The sequence below is a fragment of the Phoenix dactylifera genome, chromosome 18, assembly GCF_051530095.1.
Source record: "Phoenix dactylifera cultivar Ajwa chromosome 18, Ajwa_hap1_PhDact_Kaust_v1.1, whole genome shotgun sequence".
In the NCBI taxonomy this organism is placed as follows: domain Eukaryota; kingdom Viridiplantae; phylum Streptophyta; class Magnoliopsida; order Arecales; family Arecaceae; genus Phoenix; species Phoenix dactylifera.
The window spans coordinates 3,669,599-3,693,968 of record NC_143207.1 but is presented as its reverse complement, the minus strand read 5'-3'; the positions used below and the strand labels follow the sequence as shown (position 1 = coordinate 3,693,968).

Sequence of the window (24,370 nt, the reverse complement as noted above, 5' to 3'; positions counted from 1 at the left end):
TCCCAGCTTCTGTGATCGCATCCAAGCAGCCGAATCCCAGCATCCCGAGCTCGCGATCCGTCTGAACCAGCTTCCTTTCCAGCTTCTTCGGAGATCCAGCCACATCAGCTCCTAGCCTTCCGTCTTCCTCGCAGCCTCCCGGATTCGCAATCATCCGAGTTCATCCATCCGTGTCCGCCCGCTTCTTCCGCCTCTCAGCCTCTCCGCGTCCGGGATACTCGGTAGCCAGCATGAGAGGAGCATCCCGTGTGATCAGGGGGTCCATCGAGAGATATAAAGGGCTCTCGGTTGGCAAACGAAGGGGGGGAGCTCTCATTTGAAAACAAAGAAAAAAAACAGAGGAGGAGAGAAACAGGGGAGGCCCTGTTCCGAAAATAAAAAAGAAAAAAAAAGGGGAAAGAGGAACAGGGGAGATTTTTCATGTTGATGGCCGGCTAATCCCTTTGGTCTACGGTGATGGGAGAACCCTTGACTTGTTACTTTCTTGAAGTAAACTCTGAACTTTGGTTTTAATGGATTTACATCTTTTCATATGTTCTGATTCTCTCATATATTTTATTAGATAGATTCATCATGTTTTATATTTATTGATGCATGGATTGCTCTGATATTTGATTTGTCGTAGACATAACTGGCACGATGAATGCTTAGACATTGAGTTCATGTATTCAAAAGATATATTTCATGATTGAAACTATTTTATTTATTTGATCCTTGATCGAGAATTACCAAGTTTATTTCTTGAACGCAATATTGTCAAGGGGGATTCCGGATCCCTAACCATTTCTATTTCATTGAATTTTATTTATTATTCTTTGTATTTAATTTCTGAAAACCAAAACATCATTTTAATCCACAAATTTATTTAACTGAAAATTACATCTAAAAATTACGCTAATAATCTATATATCGTTCCTTGAGGATTCGACCTCGGACTTCCGAGATTTTACTACTTGTGCGATTCTCCTGCACTTGGGAGAACAATTTTATTTTTGCATCAAGTTTTTGGCGCCGTTGCCGGGGAACGGCTTAGTTATTAGTATAATTTTAGATTTAATTAGTACCCTATCAGTTAGATTGAACATTATAGTAAAACTAAAACTGAAAAAAAAAATTCTGCTGTTTTTATTTCCTGCACAGTCTGCATCAAACTCTGATATCTGAGTAATCCACCATCTGATTGCACTCAAATTTTGTCGGCTGCTGTAGGACACATGTTTCTTTCATCTGAACGGTCTGATTGATATTCTTATACTTTTACGACCATTAAATTAATATAAACTTTGCAGCTGTCTGCTTTGAATTTTCTGTGTTTACTTTTTTTGTTTAGAATCAGAATTTTATTATCATCATATCTCATTAACCCTTGTTGCTACTTGAAAATTGATAAGAACTTTAAGAAAAGATCAAGGGTAATCATTAAAAAAAAAATAAAAAAACAAAAAAAAACAAACAAATAAATAAACTCTGAAATTTTGTATGCTAGGTTGGAATAGGGACAACACTGGACGTCTGAGTCGACAACCTTTTGACAATTCCTTAGATCACATTATTGAAACATTTTCGCAAAATCTCAGATCTGGTGAGATGGCTGATGATGATGTAGGAAGTCACCATGGTAATGTGACAAGAACCCACCAGGAGATCTTCCCTAGGAACCCTTGAATCAATTTGCTATACTTGCCCCGAGATCGCTAGAAAGACAAGTTGTAGGAGATCAGATTAGAACTCTAAGGAAACTAAGTCCTTAAAACCCTAATCCTTGAAGACGCCACAAAAGTTGATCACTCCCTTTGATAAGTCAGAATTTTGTATTCTAATCCAAGAACACAAAAGAGCATAGCAAAGCTTGCCAACACTTTAATTCATTCATAATAATCCCTTGGTTACATATGGCAGCCTTTATATAGGCTTCAAACTAAGCTATTGGAAAGGACACCATCCCCTTTCCAAGGCAATAAGTAAAAAACGTTTTCCAAGTCACAACTTCCAGGTTACAACTTCAAAATAATAAATGACACAACTTTCAAGGTTCCTAACTACGAAGTACATGAATAACTTAGGAAAAACGAGTTGACAAGTCAAAACTTCATGTACAAGTAATTAGGAACACAACAAGACTCAAGCCCAAAAGTACCCACGAAAAATGGGCCTAAATAGCATCTCCACGTGGATCAGCCTTGTTTAATGGCTCCAAGCTTTGTTCTTCAGCATTTACTATGTAAAGATAAGTGATCAATCTTGGTGAAGCCTTAGAGTCTTCTAGAGCAGCCTCCTTCTCTTGAATTTCCATGACTAGTCCATATAAAGCTTCTTTCATTTGTTTTGCCCTTGCTCTAGTCATTGGACCTCCAATTCCTTGTAATGGATCTTTGGAATTAGCTTGAACCATTCGGCCAGCCCCTTGATCTCTATCATTCCCTCCCTCCTCGAAAGGATTCGTCCTCGAATCACCTACATCAAATAAGGATAAATCAGCAACATTAAAAGTAGCACTAATATTACTATAGTTGCTTGGCAAATCCAGCTTGTAGGCGTTGTCATTGATCCTCTCTAAGACTTGAAAAGGTCCATCTCCTCTAGGCTGTAGTTTGGATTTTCGTTGTGTTAGAAACCGTTCTTTCCTCATATGCACCCAGACCCAATCACCAGGTTCAAAAACAATCTTTACACGTCCTTTATTGGCTTGCTTAGCATATTGCTCATTCTTCTTTTCAATGTTAGCCCGAACCTTGGCATGTAAATCCTTCACAAATTCTGCCTTTTGCTTTCCATCAAGATTAGCACGTTCTTTAGTAGGCAAAGATAGAATATCCAAGGGAGTTAAAGGATTAAAGCCATAGACAACTTCAAAAGGTGAAAATGAAGTAGAAGAATGAACAGTTCTGTTGTATGCAAACTCAATGTGTGGTAAACATTTTTCCCATTGCCTTAAGTTCTTTTGAATGATGGTACGTAACAAAGTAGTGAGTGTCCTATTAACTACTTCAGTTTGTCCATCCGTTTGAGGATGTGCAACAGTAGAAAATAAGAGTTTAGTTCCTAATTTATTCCACAAGGTGCGCCAAAAATGACTTAGGAACTTCACATCTCTATCACTAACAATTGTCTTAGGCAAACCATGCAAATGAACTATGTCTTTAAAGAACAAGTCAGCAATATGTATTGCATCATTGGTTTTAGAACATGCAATGAAATGAGCCATTTTGCTAAATCTATCAACAACAACAAATATGCTGTCCTTTCCACTTTGAGACCTTGGTAATCCTAAAACAAAATCCATAGAAATATCAATCCAAGGTTGGTTAGGCACGGGTAAAGGTGTATACAAGCCATGTGGTAAAACTTTAGATTTCGCTTGTCTACATGTAATGCATTTATCATAAACAGCTTGCACATCATGCTTCATGTTAGGCCAATAAAAATGTTCATGCAAGATATCTAAAGTCTTTTGCACACCAAAATGTCCCATCAGACCACCCCCATGAGTTTCTCTGACAAGCAATTCACGGATAATACAAATAGGCACACACAACTGATTTTTCAATAGAAATCCGTCATGCCTATAATACTCACCAGATGCACTCTTTTTGCATGTATTCCATGTTTGGCAGAAATCAGAATCATTGGCATACAAGTCCTTAATCAATTCAAAACCAAGTAACTTAGTTTGCAAGGTAGTAAGTAAAGCATACCTTCGAGACAACGCGTCAGCAACGATATTTTCTTTTCCATGTTTGTACTTGATGAAATAAGGAAATGTTTCTATGAACTCCAGCCACTTAGCATGCCTCTTATTAAGCTTACCCTGGGATTTCAAGAACTTCAAGCTCTCATGATCAGAATGAATGATGAATTCCCTCGGCCACAAGTAATGCTGCCATGTTTGAAGAGTTCTCACTAATGCATAAAGTTCTTTGTCATATGTTGGATAATTCAAGGCTGCCCCACTTAGCTTTTCACTAAAATAAGCAATTGGTTTAGAATCTTGCATCAAAACAGCTCCTATTCCAATTCCGGATGCATCACATTCAACTTCAAAAGCTTTATCAAAGTTAGGCAAACTTAACAAAGGTGCATTAGTTAGCTTATCTTTCAAATCAGTGAAAGCTTGTTCATGCTGATCATTCCACTTAAAAACAACATTCTTTTTAACAAGTTCATTTAAAGGTGCAGCAATAGAACTGAAATTTTTAACAAACCTTCGATAAAAACTTGCTAAACCATGAAAACTTCTTACCTCATTCGCATTCTTAGGTGTAGGCCAGTCCCTGATTGCCTTCACCTTCTCCTCATCCATGCTAATACCTTGAGAACTAACAACAAAACCAAGAAATACAACAGATTCCATGCAAAATGTACACTTCTTAAGATTAGCATATAATTGGTGTTCTCTCAATTTGCTAAAAACAGCATGCAAATGTTGTTCATGTTCATCCAAGTTCTTACTATAGACTAAAATATCATCAAAGTAAACTACCACAAATTGACCTATGAAAGCACGCAAAACATGATTCATCAATCTCATGAAAGTACTAGGTGCATTAGTTAAACCAAAAGGCATCACTAACCACTCATACAATCCATATTTAGTTTTGAATGATGTCTTCCATTCATCTCCCTCTTTCATACGAATTTGATAGTAGCCATTTCTCAAATCAATTTTAGAAAACAAACAAGAGCCATGTAATTCATCAAGCATATCATCTAATCTTGGGATAGGATGCTTCATGGTGGGTAACTCCAGCTTATCTACTAACAAAGTACTAGCAACATTAGTGCAGCTTCCGCTATCAATAATCATGGTACATACCTTTCCCTTCACATGACATCTAGTATGGAAAATATGTTCACGTTGCTCCTTATCACCATCATCCTTAGGCTGGATGCTTAGTGCTCTTCTTGTCACCAACATATCTCTCCATGTACAGGTTCTTCAATGTCAATATCACTGCAATTTTCTAAGGGTGGCATCTCATCCTCACTTGAACTAGCACTTTCAATGTCACCATTCTCCAACATAATCATAATCCTCTTGTTTGGGCATTGGGAAGCAATATGCCCAAATCCTTGGCACCTAAAACACTTAACATTACGTGATTTAGAAGAAGTGTTAGTTTCGGTTTTACCTTTTGAAATAGCAACCGAATCTTTTGGCTTTACATCTTCTTTTGTTTTTGAGGCAGATTTGTTATCCTTCCAATTAGACTTCCATGTGGAACTAGAAGCCAAACCCGATTTGGATCCTTTGGACTTGATTTGCTTTTCTATTTTGATGGCCTTGTGCAACAGCTCCTCCATCTCCACATAGTGTTGCAATTCAACCACATCAGCAACCTCTTTGTTTAAGCCTCCAATAAATCTTGCCATGGTAGCCTCTCGATCTTCCTCTATATTAGCTTTAATCATTGCCATCTCCATTTCTTTATAATAGTCTTCCACACTCATGGAGCCTTGAACCAGCCCTTGTAACTTTCTATGTAAATCTCTATAGTAATAGCTAGGTACAAATCTCTTGTGCATTACCAATTTCATATCTTCCCATGACCGAATTGGCCTTTCTCCAATCCTTCGCCGACTAATCATCAATTGATCCCACCATATGCTTGCATAATCCGTGAACTCAACGGCTGCCAATTTCACCTTTTTCTCATTTGAATAGTTGTGACAATCAAACACATGTTCAACTTTTCTCTCCCATTCCAAGTAAAGTTCGGGATCATTCTTTCCTTGAAAGAAAGGAATCTTCATCTTGATGCTGCCCAGATTATTATCTTTTGAATCATCGGCCTTCTTTCCCCTTTTAGAGTAAGATTCATAATCTAAATCTTCTTCATCATCTTCAAACATCTGCCCCCTCAAAGGTTTGATTCTGCTTGGTGATTCCAAATCATCCATTCGTGCACCAAGCTTAGTAAGTTGATCAGCAATGGCTTTCATCCATAACTTCATATCAACATCTGGTTGTTCACTACCTCCACTACTCATCTTTGTATGCTGCAATCAAAAGATTAGTATAAACAGAATAGGTCCTCACACACTCCTCTCTCGGGTGGACACTCTTTTATGGCTTTTTCTTGATGATGAACTCACACTCTTGCCTTTTACCACTCAAGCCAGCCCTCTTTATGTTCTTGAAAGAATCAAAATCAACAAATCACAAAGAGCGATCAGATGGATGGTGGCAAATCTCCAAGAAAATCAGAATTTTAAGGACTTCGATGAGGCAAATGGTACTCACAAGAAAAATTGTCTTAAAGCATCAAGAACATAAGAAGACTTCAAAAGGAAGTAAAGGATATGTAATAGAAACAACTAGAAAGCAAGGAGAAATAAGAACAAGCTAAGCAGCCTTGTAATACGTAAAACGGTCTTGTAACAAGTGAAACAACCTTGCAACAAGGGGTCTTCAGCTTTGCAACAAGTGAAACAGCCTTGTAATTAATGCCCCTTAATCAATAACCTTCTTTTTTTTTCTTATTTTCTTTCTTTTTTTCTTTTTTCTTTTTTTTTTCTTTTTTTTTTCGTTTTTTTTTTTTCGTTTTTTTTTTCGTCTTTTTTTTTTTTTTTGAATCAAACTAAGTAACAGAAGATTAAAGAACAAAACAGATTAAAGGAAACAAGAAACACAAGGAACTGAAAAAAAACAGAAATAAGAGAACGAACAAAGAAACTTAAAGAAATAAAATAAGAACAAAGGAACAAAGATGATAAAGGATAAGTAACCTGATTTCAAGAACCAAAGCTCTGATACCAAATGACAAGAACCCACCAGGAGACCTGCCCTAGGAACCCTTGAATCAATTTGCTATACTTGCCCCGAGATCGCTAGAAAGACAAGTTGTAGGAGATCAGATTAGAACTCTAAGGAAACTAAGTCCTTAAAACCCTAATCCTTGAAGACGCCACAAAGGTTGATCACTCCCTTTGATAAGTCAGAATTTTGTATTCTAATCCAAGAACACAAAAGAGCATAGCAAAGCTTGCCAACACTTTAATTCATTCATAATAATCCCTTGGTTACATATGGCAGCCTTTATATAGGCTTCAAACTAAGCTATTGGAAAGGACACCATCCCCTTTCCAAGGCAATAAGTAAAAAACGTTTTCCAAGTCACAACTTCCAGGTTACAACTTCAAAATAATAAATGACACAACTTTCAAGGTTCCTAACTACGAAGTACATGAATAACTTAGGAAAAACGAGTTGACAAGTCAAAACTGCATGTACAAGTAATTAGGAACACAACAAGACTCAAGCCCAAAAGTGCCCACGAAAAATGGGCCTAAATAGCATCTCCACGTGGATCAGCCTTGTTTAATGGCTCCAAGCTTTGTTCTTCAGCATTTACTATGTAAAGATAAGTGATCAATCTTGGTGAAGCCTTAGAGTCTTCTAGAGCAGCCTCCTTCTCTTGAATTTCCATGACTAGTCCATATAAAGCTTCTTTCATTTGTTTTGCCCTTGCTCTAGTCATTGGACCTCCAATTCCTTGTAATGGATCTTTGGAATTAGCTTGAACCATTCGGCCAGCCCCTTGATCTCTATCATAATGAAGGTAGACCCCCAGTTATGACACTTCGACAATACTTACATCCCACTAGGACTAGTCAACCTTCATGCATGATTATTTCTGAAAATGTAGGACACTTTGAAATCAAACCAGGAGTAATTCAATTGCTGCCAAAGTATCATGGAATGGAATCCGAGAACCCTTATCTTCACCTTAAGGATTTTGAGGAAATTAGCATCACATTTAGAGTGCCAAATGTATCGGAAGATGTCCTTAAATTGACCTTGTTTCCTTTTTCCTTAAAAGATAAAGCCAAAACATGGCTTAACTCCTTGAGACCTAGATCGCTAGGAACATGGCAGGATATGCAAAGAGAATTCTTGAAAAAATTCTTTCCCGCACAAAGGACTAATTTTTTGAAAAGGCACATTAGTAATTTCCAGCAAAAAGACCATGAAACATTTTATGAATGCTGGGAGAGATTTAAAGATTTGCTTCTCTCTTGTCCTCATCATGGGTTTGAAACATGGAGAACCATTAGTTTCTTTTACGAAGGGTTGTCTCCACAGTTGAAACAATTTATAGAGACTATGTGCAATGGTCTATTTCTGAAAAAGCAACCCGATGAGGCATGGGACTATTTAGACTCTCTCGCAGAGACTGCACAATTATGGGATACAGGGGATAGAGTGAATAAACCTTTGCCTAAGCCTACTAACATTGGACATGGGGGCCTTTATAACCTTAGTACTCAAGATGATATTCAGGCTAAAATGGCAGCCCTTACTAGGAAGGTAGAGGAAATTGAACTTAGAAGGATTGAACCCGTCAAGACCGTAGAGCATAACGACGAGTGTTGTAGGATTTGCGAGATGCCTGGCCATCTCACCACTGATTGCCCCACAATACCCGCATTCAAGGAAATCTTGCACGATCAAGCCAATGTTATGAATACATATCAAAAATCTTTCAATAATCCTTTTTCGGGCACTTACAACCCTGGATGGAAGAACCATCCAAATTTCAGGTGGAGGAATGACCAACCTCAACAAGTATATAACCCAACTCCTCCACCTCCGCCACCTCATTATGCACACGCACCCCCTCAAAAACCCAGTCTCGAAGAAACTTTACAATCTTTCATGCAAGGTCAAGCTAAAATCAATGATGAATTAAGAAATCAACTGACTACGCTGACCACTGCTTTAAGTGCTCAAGAGAAGGGTAAGCTACCAGCTCAACCACAACCTAATCCTCAAATCTATGGTGGTAGTAATGCATCATCTTCAACTTCACATAAAGAGCAAGCAAAGAGTATAATAACTTTGCGAAGTGGAAAGATTATTGACCGACCAGTCCCAGAACAAACACAAGTCATACCTGATTCTGACCCTCCCAAGACAAAAGAAAAGGATAACGAAGAAACTGAAGCACCAACATCTATTGAAAAAATCAAATGTCCTTTTTTTGCACCATTTCCACAAAGATTAAAGCCCTTGCAAAAGCTTGAACCAAACTCTGAAATTCTTGAGCTTTTTAAGCAAGTAAAAATCAATGTACCTCTTCTTGATGCAATCAAACAAGTGCCTTCCTATGCAAAATTTTTAAAAGATTTATGCACTGTCAAGCGTTGTTTAAATGTCAAGAAGAAGGCATTTTTGGCTGAAAATGTAAGTGCAATTTTACAGCATAACATTCTCCCTAAATATAAGGATCCAGGTTGCCCAACTATCTCGTGCATCATTGGCAATTTTAGGATTGAGCGAGCATTGTTAGATTTAGGAGCGAGTGTGAATTTGTTGCCATATACGGTATATGAGCAACTCGGTTTGGGTGAGTTGAAGCCAACAACTGTGACCTTACAATTAGCTGACCGGTCAGTGAAGGTCCCTAGAGGGATTATCGAAGATGTGTTGGTCCAAGTAGACAAGTTCTATTTTCCTGTCGACTTTATCGTACTGGACACACATCCGGCTTCCAATTCACCATCTCAGATTCCAGTCATCTTAGGACGTTCATTCCTTGCAACTTCTAATGCATTGATCAATTGTAGGAATGGTATCATGAAGCTTTCTTTTGGCAATATGACTTTGGAACTGAACGTCTTTAGTATAGGCAAACAACCCAGTGATCATGAAGAAAGTAAAGAAGTTGAATGGGTTGAAACCATTGCGGAAGAATATTTGTTAAAAGAAACATTTACTGAATCGGCCGACAATGGTTTGATAGATTGGTGTTCTGAAGGTACTGCTGATGATATGGTCCCACCTATTTTAGATAACTCGGATGTCATGATGGTCAATGGGTGGAGACCAAGAATAGAGAAATTTGAACAGTTGCCACCTCTAAAAGCAAAGATAGTACCATCCCATGAACAAACACCTAAGCTCGAGTTGAAACCTTTACCGAAGGAACTCAAGTATGTCTTTCTTGGATCCAAGGACACATTTCCTATAATCATCTCATCTGATCTGGATCATGCCCAAGAAAGAAAATTACTTGGTGTTCTAACGAAATATAAGGGAGGTTTAGGATGGTCTATTGCCGACTTGAAGGGGATTAGCCCTTTAATTTGCACGCACCGGATATATTTGGAGGACAATGCCAAAACCACAAGGCAAATGCAACGCAGGTTGAATCCTACGATGAGAGATGTGGTTAAAGCAGAAGTCCTCAAGTTGCTTGACGTGGGTATTATTTACCCAATTTCTGACAGTAAATGGGTAAGTCCTACTCAAGTCGTTCCTAAAAGGTCGGGTCTGACGGTAGTCAAAAATGAGCAGGGTGAACTAGTCCCAACTCGTGTTCCGACGAGTTGGCGCATGTGTGTTGACTACCGAAAATTGAATTTGGTCACTAGAAAAGATCACTTTCCCCTACCCTTCCTAGACCAAGTTTTAGAAAGAGTTGCAGGACACAATTTCTATTGTTTTCTCGATGGCTATTCCGGATACTACCAAATCGAGATTTCACCAGAAGATCAAGAGAAGACTACTTTTACTTGTCCTTTTGGTACATTTGCTTTCCGTCGGATGCCGTTCGGGTTATGTAATGCACCTGCAACATTTCAAAGATGCATGCTCAGTATTTTTGAAGACATGAACGAGAAGTTTTTGGAAGTGTTCATGGATGATTTTTCTGTTTTTGGCGATTCTTTTGATGATTGTTTACTACATTTACAAGCTGTCTTAGCTCGATGTATAGAAAAGAACCTGATACTGAATTGAGAGAAATGCTACTTCATGGTGCCAAAGGGAATTGTCCTAGGACATATTGTTTCATCGAAGGGCATGGAAGTTGATAGAGCCAAGATTGACTTAATCGCCAAGCTACCTGCACCCAAAACGGTTCGAGATGTTAGATCATTTTTGGGTCATGCTAGATTTTATAGGCGGTTCATCAAGGACTTTAGTGTCATAGCTCGACCATTATGTAACCTCCTATCCCTTGATACACCGTTCAATTGGACTGAAACCTGTCAAGAGGCATTCGAAAAGTTGAAGTCTATGCTTAGCACTGCACCCATCGTGCGACCACCCGATTGGTCATTACCTTTTGAGATCATGTGCGATGCTAGTGACTATGCGATAGGAGCTGTCCTAGGACAACGCAAGGATAATAAGCCATATGTCATTTACTATGCAAGCAAAACTTTAAATGATGCTCAAATGAAATACACCACCACCGAAAAGGAATTGCTTGCAGTAGTATTTGCATTAGACAAATTTCGCTCTTATATCCTTGGTGCTCCTATTGTTATCTTTACGGATCATGCAACGCTAAAATATTTACTGGATAAGAAAGAGGCTAAACCACGCTTAATACGATGGATTCTTTTACTCCAAGAATTTGACATCACTATCAAAGATAAAAAGGGAGTAGAGAATGTGGTTGCTGACCATTTATCACGGCTAGTTTTTAATGATTTGGTGCCACAGTTGCCCATCAAGGACTCGTTCCCTGAAGAGCAATTGTTTGCACTTTCTACTATGCCATGGTATGCTGATATTGCAAACTTTCTTGTCACTAACCAGATGCCGGAGCATTGGGGATCGAATGATAAGAATAATTTCTTGCGTGAAGTAAGAAATTATTATTATGATGCTCCTTATTTGTTCAAGTATTGCAATGATCAAATCTTTAGAAGATGCATTCCGGAACATGAGATACAAAGTGTACTCTCTTTTTATCATGCCAGTGCTTGTGGAGGACACTTTGCATCTAAGAAAACGGCAGCTAAGGTGTTGCAATGTGGTTTTTATTGGCCTACACTATTTAAAGATGCCCACGAGTTCTGTAGGACATGTGACCCATGTCAACGTGTTGGAAGTCTAACTCGTAGGCAAATGATGCCTCTTCAGCCCATTACTGCTATTGAAATTTTTGACATGTGGGGCATCGATTTCATGGGCCCATTTCCACCGTCTTTTGGATATGAGTATATTTTAGTTGGTGTTGAGTATGTGTCAAAATGGGTAGAAGCTGTTGCCTGTAGAACTATGATCACAAACCTGTTTTGAAATTTCTAAAAGAAAATATTTTTTCACGATTTGGGATGCCCAAGGTTATAATTAGTGATGGGGGAAAACATTTCTGTAATAAGCCTTTTGAGATCCTATTATGAAAGTACGGTATCACTCATAGAATTGGAACTCCTTACCACCCGCAGACTAGTGGCCAAGTAGAGCTAGCCAATCGGAAGATTAAATGAATTTTAGAGAAAACGGTGAATCCATCACGCAAAGACTGGTCTTTAAAACTTTCTGATGCATTGTGGGCTTACCGTACTGCTTATAAAACTATTCTTGGTATGTCCCCGTATCGGCTAGTCTATGGAAAAGCATGTCATCTACCTGTTGAATTAGAGCATAAATCATATTGGGCCATTAGAAAATTGAACTTTGAATTGTCAGATGCTGGTTTAATTCGAAAATTACAATTAAGTGAGTTGAATGAAATTCGTCGGGATGCGTATGACAATGCTAGACTTTGTAAAGAACGAATGAAAATTAGGCATGATAAATCAATTCTAAAAAAATCTTTTGAACCTGCACAAAAAGTTCTTTTGTATGACTCTCGCTTACATCTGTTTCCTGGAAAGTTACGATCAAGATGGACAGGTCCTTTCATTGTAAAAACTGTTTTTCCACACGGGGCAGTTGAAATTGAGAATTTTACAGGATGGTCAAATTTTTAAAGTAAATGGACACAGATTAAAACCTTTTCTTGAGAATTTTACAGATGAAGAGGACTCCTTTCCCTTGGAGGAGCCTTCTTATGACTGAACATGAAGGCCAAGGTATGTGTATATTAGTTAGAATTATTATTTTTTTCTTTTATTTCTAGTTTTCTTCTTATTTTGTAGGTCTTCTTTTCTGGAAATCAACAGCTCAAGGTATTCTTCTTCTCTCTATTATTTTCTCTATTGTCTCTCATATATAGTTTTCTTGCATTTTTTTTACATTGAGGACAATGCAATGTTTAAGTTGGGGGGAGGGAAATATTTTGATCAAAAAAAAAAAAAAATTGTTTTTGCATTTGATTTATTCTATTACTTTCTTTTCTGAGCAAATGCACATGTATTTTCATATTGAGTGTGTACAACTATTAAGGCAAGGAACACATGCATACTATGACTGATCAGAGACCTATTATTAGATCCCCACACGTGTACTTAATGACAATAGGATGGCCTCAGGAGTTCATATTTGTTAACTGCATTTTTGTTAGCCTTATCCATAAAAGAAGTATGAGTATCCTTGTTCGTACCATAAGGTTCAGGATTTGGTTTTTACATAAAGATAGAGGTTGAATATCCCGACTAGATTACTTAGGTGCCTTATGATCCGACTTTGGTTGACCTATTGTCACGACGCAGTCACATATATAATAAAAATATTTATATGGTTCAGTCTATCATTTCTTTTCTTGCATAATTATTATTCAAAAAAAAAAATACTTATGATGACAAATCTGGCCTCGTGGCGTAGTCTGGTTCGAGTAATTAAGTCCGAGGGGTGTTTCACCTAATGTCTTGAGCCAACTGGATCGGGGGTCATTGACTGAAAGCTCGCTACATGGACCTTACTAGAGCCTAATGGGGTTGGATAGCGGTAGTTGTCATGTGTATTGAAAAAAATAAAAATAAAATAAAAATAAGCATGAATGAGTTGGTTAGGCTGAACCTAGTGACATGTGGTAATGGCTGGTTTGACTCCATTGTATTGGACCTCTGTGTACCCGGGTTGTTTAGTTGGGATTGATAGCTCTTTCTTTATATGCGAACCATTCTTGACAAATTTAGACAATAAGTGATATTCTGAAAATTTGATGGATCAGGTTCTAATAAAGTGTAGAAAACATTTGTGGACTTGAGTAGTGCACCTAAAACTCAGGCGGTGCTCTGTTGTGGTGGAGGTATTAGTACTCTGAGAAAGTCATATGATTTGATGCACACTACACTTTTATATTCCTTGCTTTGACGGTTGCCATACTTGAAAATATATGTCAATTAATTACATGTGTATTAGCTTAGGGTTTATTTTTATTAGAATCTCATGTCATATAATTCATGATGTTTGTGGGTAACATCCCTGAAAACCCTCACGAGACAACACTCGCCCACTAGGATAACCTAGGGGTTTAACGGCTTGTTGCACGTGCTAAGTGCAATCGTGATTCCTACGAAAGTGAGTACTTATCTTAATTTTATGCAATTAGTTCTAATAAAACATCAAAGGATGAACCAACACTTTTTGTACTCTCATGTTATTATTTACTCTAAATTGCTAGAGACTAGCAATAAGCTAGTTGGGAGGTGTGATGAGAGCACAAAAGTGCGATCTACACATCACTTAAATTAGTATTATTGCTAACAAATAATGATAGAAGTGCTGTATTAATATTATATTTTTGTGGGGTGCAGGTGATCGGAAATCAAAGTTAAAATGCACATTGGGTTCAAAAAGATGCATCATAGCAGGTGACTAGTCAACCACATGAGGTCAGTCCCAGTTGCACACTAGAAGGAGCATTAGCCGGCTAGGTGCAGCCACATCTAGCAGCAGCATGTCCTCCCCATTTCGACTAAGTCCATTTGAAGGAATCCTGCACACATCCGTGCTTCAGCCGAGCCCATATCACAACGTCCATGAGCCTTCTTCCCGTCCAGGTTCATCACCCACGCATCAAGCAGCCGAGTCCCAGCGTCCGTGCCCCATTCTCACGTGTTCCCGCGAGTGATCCTCCACGTCCCGGAACAACAGCAAATCCCAGGATTCATGATCATCCCAGCGCATGTGATCAGCTCCATCTCAAGCTCATCCGCGTGCAGCCCAACATCCCGTGAGCAGTCTCCGTGTCCCAGGTTCTCCCAGTTCTCAGCAGTCCACGCACCCCAGCATCCGTGAAGCTTCCGAGTCCATCCTCCCATGCGTCCCAAGCTTCACCGCGTTCGAAGATCCCGGCATCTCCCGATTCCAACGTCCGCGTCCACACTTCTTCCTCCTAGCCGTCCGCGTGCAAATCTTCCGCGAAGATCCCGCATCCACAGCACAAATCCAGCTTCCGTCTTCCTCGCAGGCCACGTCCGTCCCGTCCGCTTCATCCGCGCGATTCCATCCCGATTCCCAGCTTCTGTGATCGCATCCAAGCAGCCGAATCCCAGCATCCCGAGCTCGCGATCCGTCCGAACCAGCTTCCGTTCCAGCTTCTTCGGAGATCCAGCCTCATCAGCTCCCAGCCTTCCGTCTTCCTCGCAGCCTCTCGGATTCGCAATCATCCGAGTTCATCCATCCGTGTCCGCCCGCTTCTTCCGCCTCTCAGCCTCTCCGCGTCCGGGATACTCGGTAGCCAGCATGAGAGGAGCATCCCGTGTGATCAGGGGGTCCATCGAGAGATATAAAGGGCTCTCGGTTGGCAAACGAAGGGGGGGGAGCTCTCATTTGAAAACAAAGAAAAAAAACAGAGGAGGAGAGAAACAGGGGAGGCCCTGTTCCGAAAATAAAAAAGAAAAAAAAAGGGGAAAGAGGAACAGGGGAGATTTTTCATGTTGATGGCCAGCTAATCCCTTTGGTCTAGGGTGATGGGAGAACCCTTGACTTGTTACTTTCTTGAAGTAAACTCTGAACTTTGGTTTTAATGGATTTACATCTTTTCATATGTTCTGATTCTCTCATATTTTTTATTAGATAGATTCATCATGTTTTACATCTAAAAATTATGCTAATAATCTATATATCGTTCCCTGAGGATTCGACCTCGGACTCCCGAGATTTTACTACTTGTGCGATTCTCCTGCACTTGGGAGAACAATTTTATTTTTGCATCACGGGTAGATGATCACCGCAAACTGAAGTTCGTGGTCTAGGATGAAGGTTTGCTTGAAGCCGTTCAAGTGTCCGGCCTCTACGGGTATTCACACGAAGCAGTGATCCGATCAAAGCTCTCTTGTCTTTCCGGGGTGCTAGCTCCCTTGCAAAGACTTCTTTTGATGGCTGATTTCCTCTCTTTCAATCAAACCTTGATTGTGCTTGAGAGGAGGAAGAAGAAGGATGTACAAAAGAAAGAAGAAGAATCCCCACGCAGCCTTCTTTCTTTTCCCTGCGTTGGAAGGAAGAAGGGAGGAAGAGGATGCCGCCAACACCTTTGGCTTTTATCTTCCTTGCTTGCGGCTGAACCAAGAGGAGAGGAGAGGGAGGCGTACGGCAAGGAGGAAGAGGACTTCTTCTATGCCCTAGGTGCCGCCCACAAGTCCCTTTTTATAGACATGTGGAGCTCCTAACATTTAGGAGTTCTTGATGTCTTTCCTAAGAGGGGGCGCCGTCTCTTCTCCCTTCTCCACGTGGAAAGGGGAGGGGCTTATCCCCTTCCTCATGGTAAACTCTAATCCATATTAGGTAGGGATTGGAATGCCCTAATATGGTCAAGCCCTAATCCAATTAGGCTTAGCCCAAGGGTGAACCAATTTGGATCCAATCTAGGTAAGTCCTAATCCAATTAGAACTTAAATCAATTTTGACTCAATTGAACACTTCAATCCTAATCCAATTAGGAGTCTTATTGATTCATTAGATTAATAATTAATTGTGACTTAAGAAATCCTAATCCAAATTAGGACATATATAATTTTAGTCCTAATCCAATTAGGACTCTATTTGAATCCGAAGTCCTAATCCGATTAGGACTCTAGGAATCCTACTCCAAGTAGGAATCCAATTTTGATTCAAAACTCCTAATCTCATTAGGATTGCAGAAATCCTATTCCAAGTAGGAATCCCAGTCCTACTCGAACTAGGATTCCCAGTCCTAATCCAATTAGGACTCTAGGAATCCTACTCGAAGTAGGACTCTTGTTTCAAGTCCAATTAATTAATTCCCTTTGTTCCTTCTTCAACTGAATATCAATCGAATTGATTACTTGTGATTCATAATCACTTTTCAACCATCAGATCGGTCAATACTTCTAGTATGTGTGACCCCATAGGTTCTACTCTGACTGGTAGTGAGATATATTGTGATCTCTATCACTATATCATTGAAAACTCCTTTCAATGGGTTGGAACGATTCCAACTCAACTCATTAGGGTTTATCGATCATCGAGATAATCCCTGTGAGTCCCACCATCCACCAGTGACACCTAGCAGCATGTAGTGGCTACCCAGTAGAATAGAAAGATGAACCTCTAGGTGCAGTTAACGTGTGATACAGTCCTACTATCGTGGATCCCTACAGGACGGAGGTCATGGACAACTCGTCAAATCCCATCGTCTGTCATATGTCAAGATTTATTCGACTCGAGTTCGATAGTGGAAAACTCTTTCTCCACTTTATATTACTGCCCTGTCCAAGGTCTTAGAACTCAGTCTAACAAATCACATAGGATCACTCCTCTTCTATCAAGGTCGATAGATTCCTTGTAGGTGCATACCCTACTTCTACAGTGAACCTACTGCAGCCAATCTACACTGCATGGACCCATATGGCTAGAGACCATGTATGTGTGCAGTCAAACTACAATAATCTCCCTGTGAGTAGCCGAAGCACCGCAGGTCAAAGGACCAGTCACACTACTGCAACATCAAGCAAGTCACTGACGAGTGGATAGACATCCAAGTGACTTCTTGTCTTGGTCACGCTCAGTACCCTTGTTCTCTAACAAGCACCTGCACTATCACTTCAGTGTCCCTACACTGTGGACTCAAGTCTCGTCCATCCAGAAGGAAAGTGATTTGTGCACTGATCGGATCGATCACCATCCTCGTGATGATCCATTGATCAGGAGCATTTAGAAATTAATCACCAATGATACATGGCTCAAATTCTCAACTCTTGAGAATATGTATTATCATCTTATTAATTTCTTGGATGATTCATAGACACATAAATAATATGAATGAAAATATGCCTTTTATTTATTCAATAATAAATAGTCAAGTACAAAATTATGTCCCTAGAATTAACAATGTGTCAGCCAGATTGGCTTCTAGGGCATACATCTAACAATCTCCCACTTGCACTAAAGCCAATCAGTCATATATCTAAGCTCCATCTTCTCAAGGTGGGCTTCAGTCTTTTGCTGACTTAGCTGCTTAGTGAACGGATCTGCCACGTTATCCGCGGAGTCTACTCTCTGCACCTCTACATATTTCTTCTCAACATAGTCGCGTATGAGGTGGAAGCGCCGCTCTATGTGCTTGGACTTCTGATGAGACCTTGGCTCCTTAGTAAGGGCTATGGCGCCATTATTATCGCAGTAGAGTGTTATGGCATCTGATGTCATCACGTCCAACTCTACAATGAATTTTTTGAACCAGAAGCCTTCCTTAGCAGCTTCAGAGGCGGCGATGTATTCAGCTTCTATAGTAGAATCAGCAATGATCGGTTGTTTAGAACTCTTCCAATTCACCGTACTACCATTGCACAAGAACACATATCCAGATGTTGACTTCCTATCATCGACATCAGTCATGAAGTCTGAATCTGTGTATCCTTCTACCTTTAACTCTGATGATCCTCCAAAAACCAAGAATAAATCTTTAGTTCTTCTCAAGTACTTAAGAATATTCTTCACAGCTGTCCAGTGTTCTTCACCTGGATTCGACTGATATCTGCTTGTGACACTCACAGCAAGAGCTATATCAGGTCGTGTACATAGCATGGCATACATGAGGCTTCCTATTGCCGATGCATAGGAAATCTTGCTCATGCGTTGAATCTCTTCAGATGTGTTGGGGCACATCTTCTTGGAGAGATGAATTCCATGCCTAAGGGGTAAGAGACCCCTCTTGGAGTTTTCCATGCTGAACCTCTTCAGCACCTCCTCTATGTACATCTTCTGTGAAAGGCCAAGCATCCTTTTAGATCTATCTCTATAGACCTTTATTCCCAAAATTTAGGATGCTTTCCCAAGGTCTTTCATGGAGAATTCTTTTGACAACCAGACCTTGACCGAGGTTAGCATGGGAATAACATTCCCTATCAGTAGGATGTCGTCCACGTACAGTACGAGAAATACACGGTTCCTCTTCGTTTTTGATGAAATCAAACGTTTTGATTGCGTCATCGAAACAAGTGTTCCAACTCCGAGACGCTTGCTTTAGTCCATAGATGGACCTTTGCAGCTTGCAGACCTTGTGATCTCCATCACTGGAAGTGAAACCCAAAGGCTGTTCCATATAGATATCTTCATCAAGATATCCATTCAGGAAAGCAGTTTTCACATCCATCTGCCAGATTTCATAATCATGAAATGCTGCAATGGCAAGCAATGTTCGGATGGATTTTAGCATGGCTACAGGTGAAAAGGTCTCCTGATAGTCAATGCCTTCGCGCTGACTATACCCTTTCGCCACAAGCCTTGCCTTATAGGTCTCTACCTCTCCATCCGAACCTATCTTCCTTTTGTAGATCCATTTGCATCCAATGGGTACAATACCTTCTGGTGGGTCTACTAAGGTCCAGACTTTGTTGGAATGCATGGAGTCTAACTCTGACTTCATAGCTTCCAACCATTTCTTGGAATCGATATCAGATATCGCCTCGTTGTAGGTTTTAGGATCCTGTATGTGATCCCTATCTCCCATGAGGAATATTTCCTTAGTATCCTCTTCTAGCATACCTAAGTATCTATCGGGAGGATGGGAGACCCTACTAGATCTGCGAGGTGGTTGAGGGACATCGTGTACTGGCTCTGTATGAATGGGTTCTATAGAATCCATGACTCGTTGCTTTTTAGAGACTTTCTCTTCAAGCTCAATTTTCCTCCCACTGCCTCTATCAAGGATAAACTGACTTTCCAAGAAGATGGCATGACGGCTCACAAACACATTGTGATCCTCTGAGATGTAAAAATTGTATCCTAATGACTCTTTAGGGTATCCTATAAAACGAGCACTTATGGTCCTAGCCTCTAACTTGTCTGCCTGTAGTCTCTTGACGTGGACCGGACATCCCCAAATCTTGAGATGACCAAGACTTGGTTTCTTACCATGCCATATCTCATACGGTGTGGTAGGAACGGATTTAGAGGGAACTCTATTCAGTAGATATACTGCGGTAAGTAAGGCATCTCCCCAAAGAAACATAGGTAAATCAGTGAAGCTCATCATGGACCTAACCATATCCAATAGGGTCCGATTCCTCCTCTCTGACACCCCGTTGAGTTGAGGGGTACCCGGAGGTGTCCATTGTGAGACTATGCCGTTTTCCTTGAGATAGTCCCGGAATTTTCCAATAAAGTATTCTCCTCCTCAATCTGATCGAAGAGCCTTAAGAGGTTTTCCAGTTTGTTTTTCTACTTCATTCTTGAACTCTTTGAACTTTTCAAAAGATTCAGACTTGTGTCTCATAAGATACACATACCCATACCGTGAATAATCATCGGTAAAGGTAATGAAGTAAGGATAACGTCTCCTGGCTAGCACGTCGAATGGGCCACATACATCTGTATGTACTAGGGTAAGTATTTCAGTGGTCCTCTCCCCATGTCCTACAAAGGGCAGTCTAGCCATTTTTTCTTGAAGACAGGACTCGCAAACTGGATATGACTCGGAAGTCAATGAGCCGAGAAGCCCATCTTTATCCATTTTGTTCATCCTATCCTCTCCAATATGGCCAAGTCTGAGGTGCCACAAATATTTTTGGTTTATCTCATCTCTGGATCTTTTGGATCCTTTGGCACTCACTTCTTGCTCGGTAACATTCACAGATACATCCATATGTAAATGATAGAGACTGTCGATCATGAAACCACGTGCAACTATTTTATTTCTGAAATAAATAGAACAGCAGTCTTTGTCAAATGTAAAAACATGACCTTCCTGTGCTAGACATGGAACAGAAATCAAATTTCTGCTAGCAGCAGGTACATAATAGCAGTCTCTAAGTAATAAACTAAATCCAGACGGTAGTCGTAGATGGTAGGTGCCCACAGCCACAGCAGCAACTTTTGCCCCGTTGCCAACCCGAAGGGTTACCGCACCTTCTGCCAGCCTTCTACTTTCCTTTAGATCTTGTATGGTAGTGCACAAATGAGCACTAGAACCAGAATCTATAACCCAACTAGAAGTAGAAGAAACCGTTAGATTAGTTTCAATAATGAGCAAGTCTATACCTTCTGAAGGTATGTCACCTTTCTTGTTCTTCAGGCTCTCGAGGTATGAAGGACAGTTTCTCTTCCAGTGGCCGTCGACATTGCAGTGGAAACATTTTCCTTTGTCGTTAGCCCTTTTCTTTTGAACTTCCTTCTCTGACTTCTTGTCCTTTTTCTGCTTCTTAGCAGGCTTTTTTTTCTTCCAAGTAGATTTTCTCTTGGAACCAGAAGTCAACTCAGCAGCAAGGACATTGCCCCTTGAACCTTTCAAGGCTCCCTCAACAGTTACCAACATGTTTATTAGTTCAGTTTTAGTGCATTCAATCTTATTCATGTGGTAGTTTACTATAAACTGACCAAATGAATCAGAAAGTGACTGTAGGATCAAATCCACTTGTAATTCCTTGTGCATGTCCATACCGAGCTTCTCAAGCTCCTCCAGATCCTTGATCATAGTCAGACCGTGATCATGGACAGACTGCCCCTCGCGCATCTTTGTTTTGAAAAGCCTCTTGAACACTTCAAAACGAGCTGTGCGACTCTGCTCACCATACAACTCTTGCAGGTGTGCCAGTATGTCCCTAGCAGTCTTCATATTTTCATGCTGGCATTGGAGTTTATTTGACATGGATGCCATCATATAGCATTTTACTCTAATGTCATCATCCAACCACCTTTTATGCATCTCACGCTGAACATCAGTAAGACGTGTTGGTAGTATGGAGATATCTGAATCGAGTATGTAGCCTATTTTCTCACAGTCCAAAACAATTTTGAGGTTTCTAAGCCAGTCTTTGTAATTGGTTCCGGTCAGTCGGTTGGTCTCAAGAATACGGGTCAAAGGGTTTGAAGCTGACATTGTATCTGCAGAGAGTAAAGATTCTAGTTAGACTTTTGTACTTGATCCTAATCTATTCTAAGGTCTTTTAGAACAAATGTAACTCCCACTATTTTCTCGAATCCCTCACACTCCCCTGGTAGGGAAACGGAAATCCCACACGACTAGGGTTTCTAGTGGGTACTGCGGTCCCACCAATTTACATGCCACCTCACCTAACAGTTATTGGTGACACATAGATTGATGAATGTACAACTCTTGTACAATGCTTCTCAAGCATGTTGCAGTGTAACTTGGTCTCTAAGCCATGAAAACCTCACCTAACAGTTATTGGTCCCATTTCTTAGTTAAGTCAGACCCACCGTATAACCGTAGGAATAAAGTCGTCATTGGGTTCTCACCTAACAGTTATTGGTGCCCAACTCCACCTTTACCCTACAACATCTCATGTCTATAGAGAGGTCCAGCCCCCCGATGCAACTTGACCACTGTGTCCAGCCGAGACAAATCAACATCAGAAAGGCCTTAGCAGCTCTACTACAGTGGAAGACCTATTGACTTAATATTGGTTAATCAGGTCTTAGTGTTTGCAACTTGAGCTCTTCATAAGAGGTAATCGAACAATTGGCCAGGTAAGCAGGTGGGAGGCTCCCCTTGCTCAGAAAGTAAGGTTCTAATTAAGTAACCACCTTTCATGCTTTCCTAGACACCAATTAGATCAATTAATCTAATATGACTTGCTCATGTCGGTTCACTCTCGACTTGATTGAGGAGGCTTTGATTTAGGTCTCAATTGGGTTTGCTACATCACATGTAAACCTATCTACCCGACTCACATTCACATCACATGCAAACGGCACATTGCAGGCAGTTATAATCGCAGCAATAATTAAAGCTAAACTTTAAATAGGTGATGATCATGGATTCTAGTTAGGTCGTATTACAAGCACATGCACGTCAATCGATCAACTGGTCTTCAACTCTTGAATTGGTTCCAAGCCTCCTTGATCCGATCTTTGACCAACTCTTGATCCAATCGCCATCAACCGCTTAGATCACCTGTTCATCTCATGCCTAGTCTTCAACTTGATCGTTGACGTACATCACATCACACAAATACAACCAGATTGTAAAATAAAAATAAAAATAAATTACATCTCCTTTTAGGAGGCACGCAGGCCTCTCAAAACATCAAATAAGATGCATGCAAGCATCTGAAAAATTACATGACATTGCAGATTACATCGCAGGTCATTACATTTGATACCAAAAGGGTTTGAATCCTATGATCATCACCATTTGCAACAATTATAATTTTTAGATCTGAAAACTAACTGATTATATCATGACATAGGTTGCTGATCATGCTAATCATGATTCTAAACTTTGTAATCTCATTAACAACGCAATTAGAATCATCATTTTATCACATAAAAATCAGCATGCAAAAATCAGCACCCCTGAAAAATCTGCATGCAGAAATTTTCAGCATGCATGATCATTCAATTTTCAGATCTAATAAGCCTTTAGATAATTAATTCTTACCTTAATCTACGAAGCCTAGGCTCTGATACCACTGTTGGGAACCCGCTCATGCCGCTGATATTTCAAAAAAATTCAGATGGCAGCCGTTCAAGTGTCCGGCCTCTACGGGTATCCACACGAAGCAGTGATCCGATCAAAGCTCTCTTGTCTTCCCGGGGTGCTAGCTCCCTTGCAAAGACTTCTTTTGATGGCTGATTTCCTCTCTTTCAATCGACCCTTGATTGTGCTTGAGAGGAGGAAGAAGAAGGATGTACAAAAGGAAGAAGAAGAATTCCCACGCAGCCTTCTTTCTTTTCCCTGCGTTGGAAGGAAGAAGGGAGGAAGAGGATGCCGCCAACACCTTTGGCTTTTATCTTCCTTGCTTGCAGCTGAACCAAGAGGAGAGGAGAGGGAGGCGTACGGCAAGGAGGAAGAGGACTTCTTCTATGCCCTAGGTGCCGCCTACAAGTCCCTTTTTATAGCCATGTGGAGCTCCTAACATTTAGGAGTTCTTGATGTCTTTCCTAAGAGGGGGCGCCGTCTCTTCTCCCTTCTCCACGTGGAAAGGGGAGGGGCTTATCCCCTTCCTCATGGTAAACCCTAATCCATATTAGGTAGGGATTGTGTGGAGTGATTGATTGTAACCCTATTTGATTTTGATGAGCTCAAAGCATTTGAGTATATCTTATGTTTACTAATGAATTCAATCTAGTGTTTCAGTGAAAATCTTGTAAATTTATGGTTAAGAGTCTCTAGATTTGGTTCAAGACAATTTGGATAAGTTAAGAAGTCTATATGAACCAAAGTCTGAGACTCGAGTCGACTCCTGGAAAGTACGAGTCGACTCCAAGCGTATCAGAAGCATTGGCACAGGCTCGAGTCGACTCCGGAACATTACGAGT

The 24,370-nt window shown here is 40.3% G+C and overlaps 1 pseudogene; it reads right to left on the bottom strand.

The window, feature by feature from the left end:
• Positions 1 to 7,936: 7,936 nt before the first annotated feature.
• Positions 7,937 to 8,034, bottom strand: LOC120108842 (small nucleolar RNA R71; annotated as a pseudogene).
• Positions 8,035 to 24,370: the final 16,336 nt, after the last annotated feature.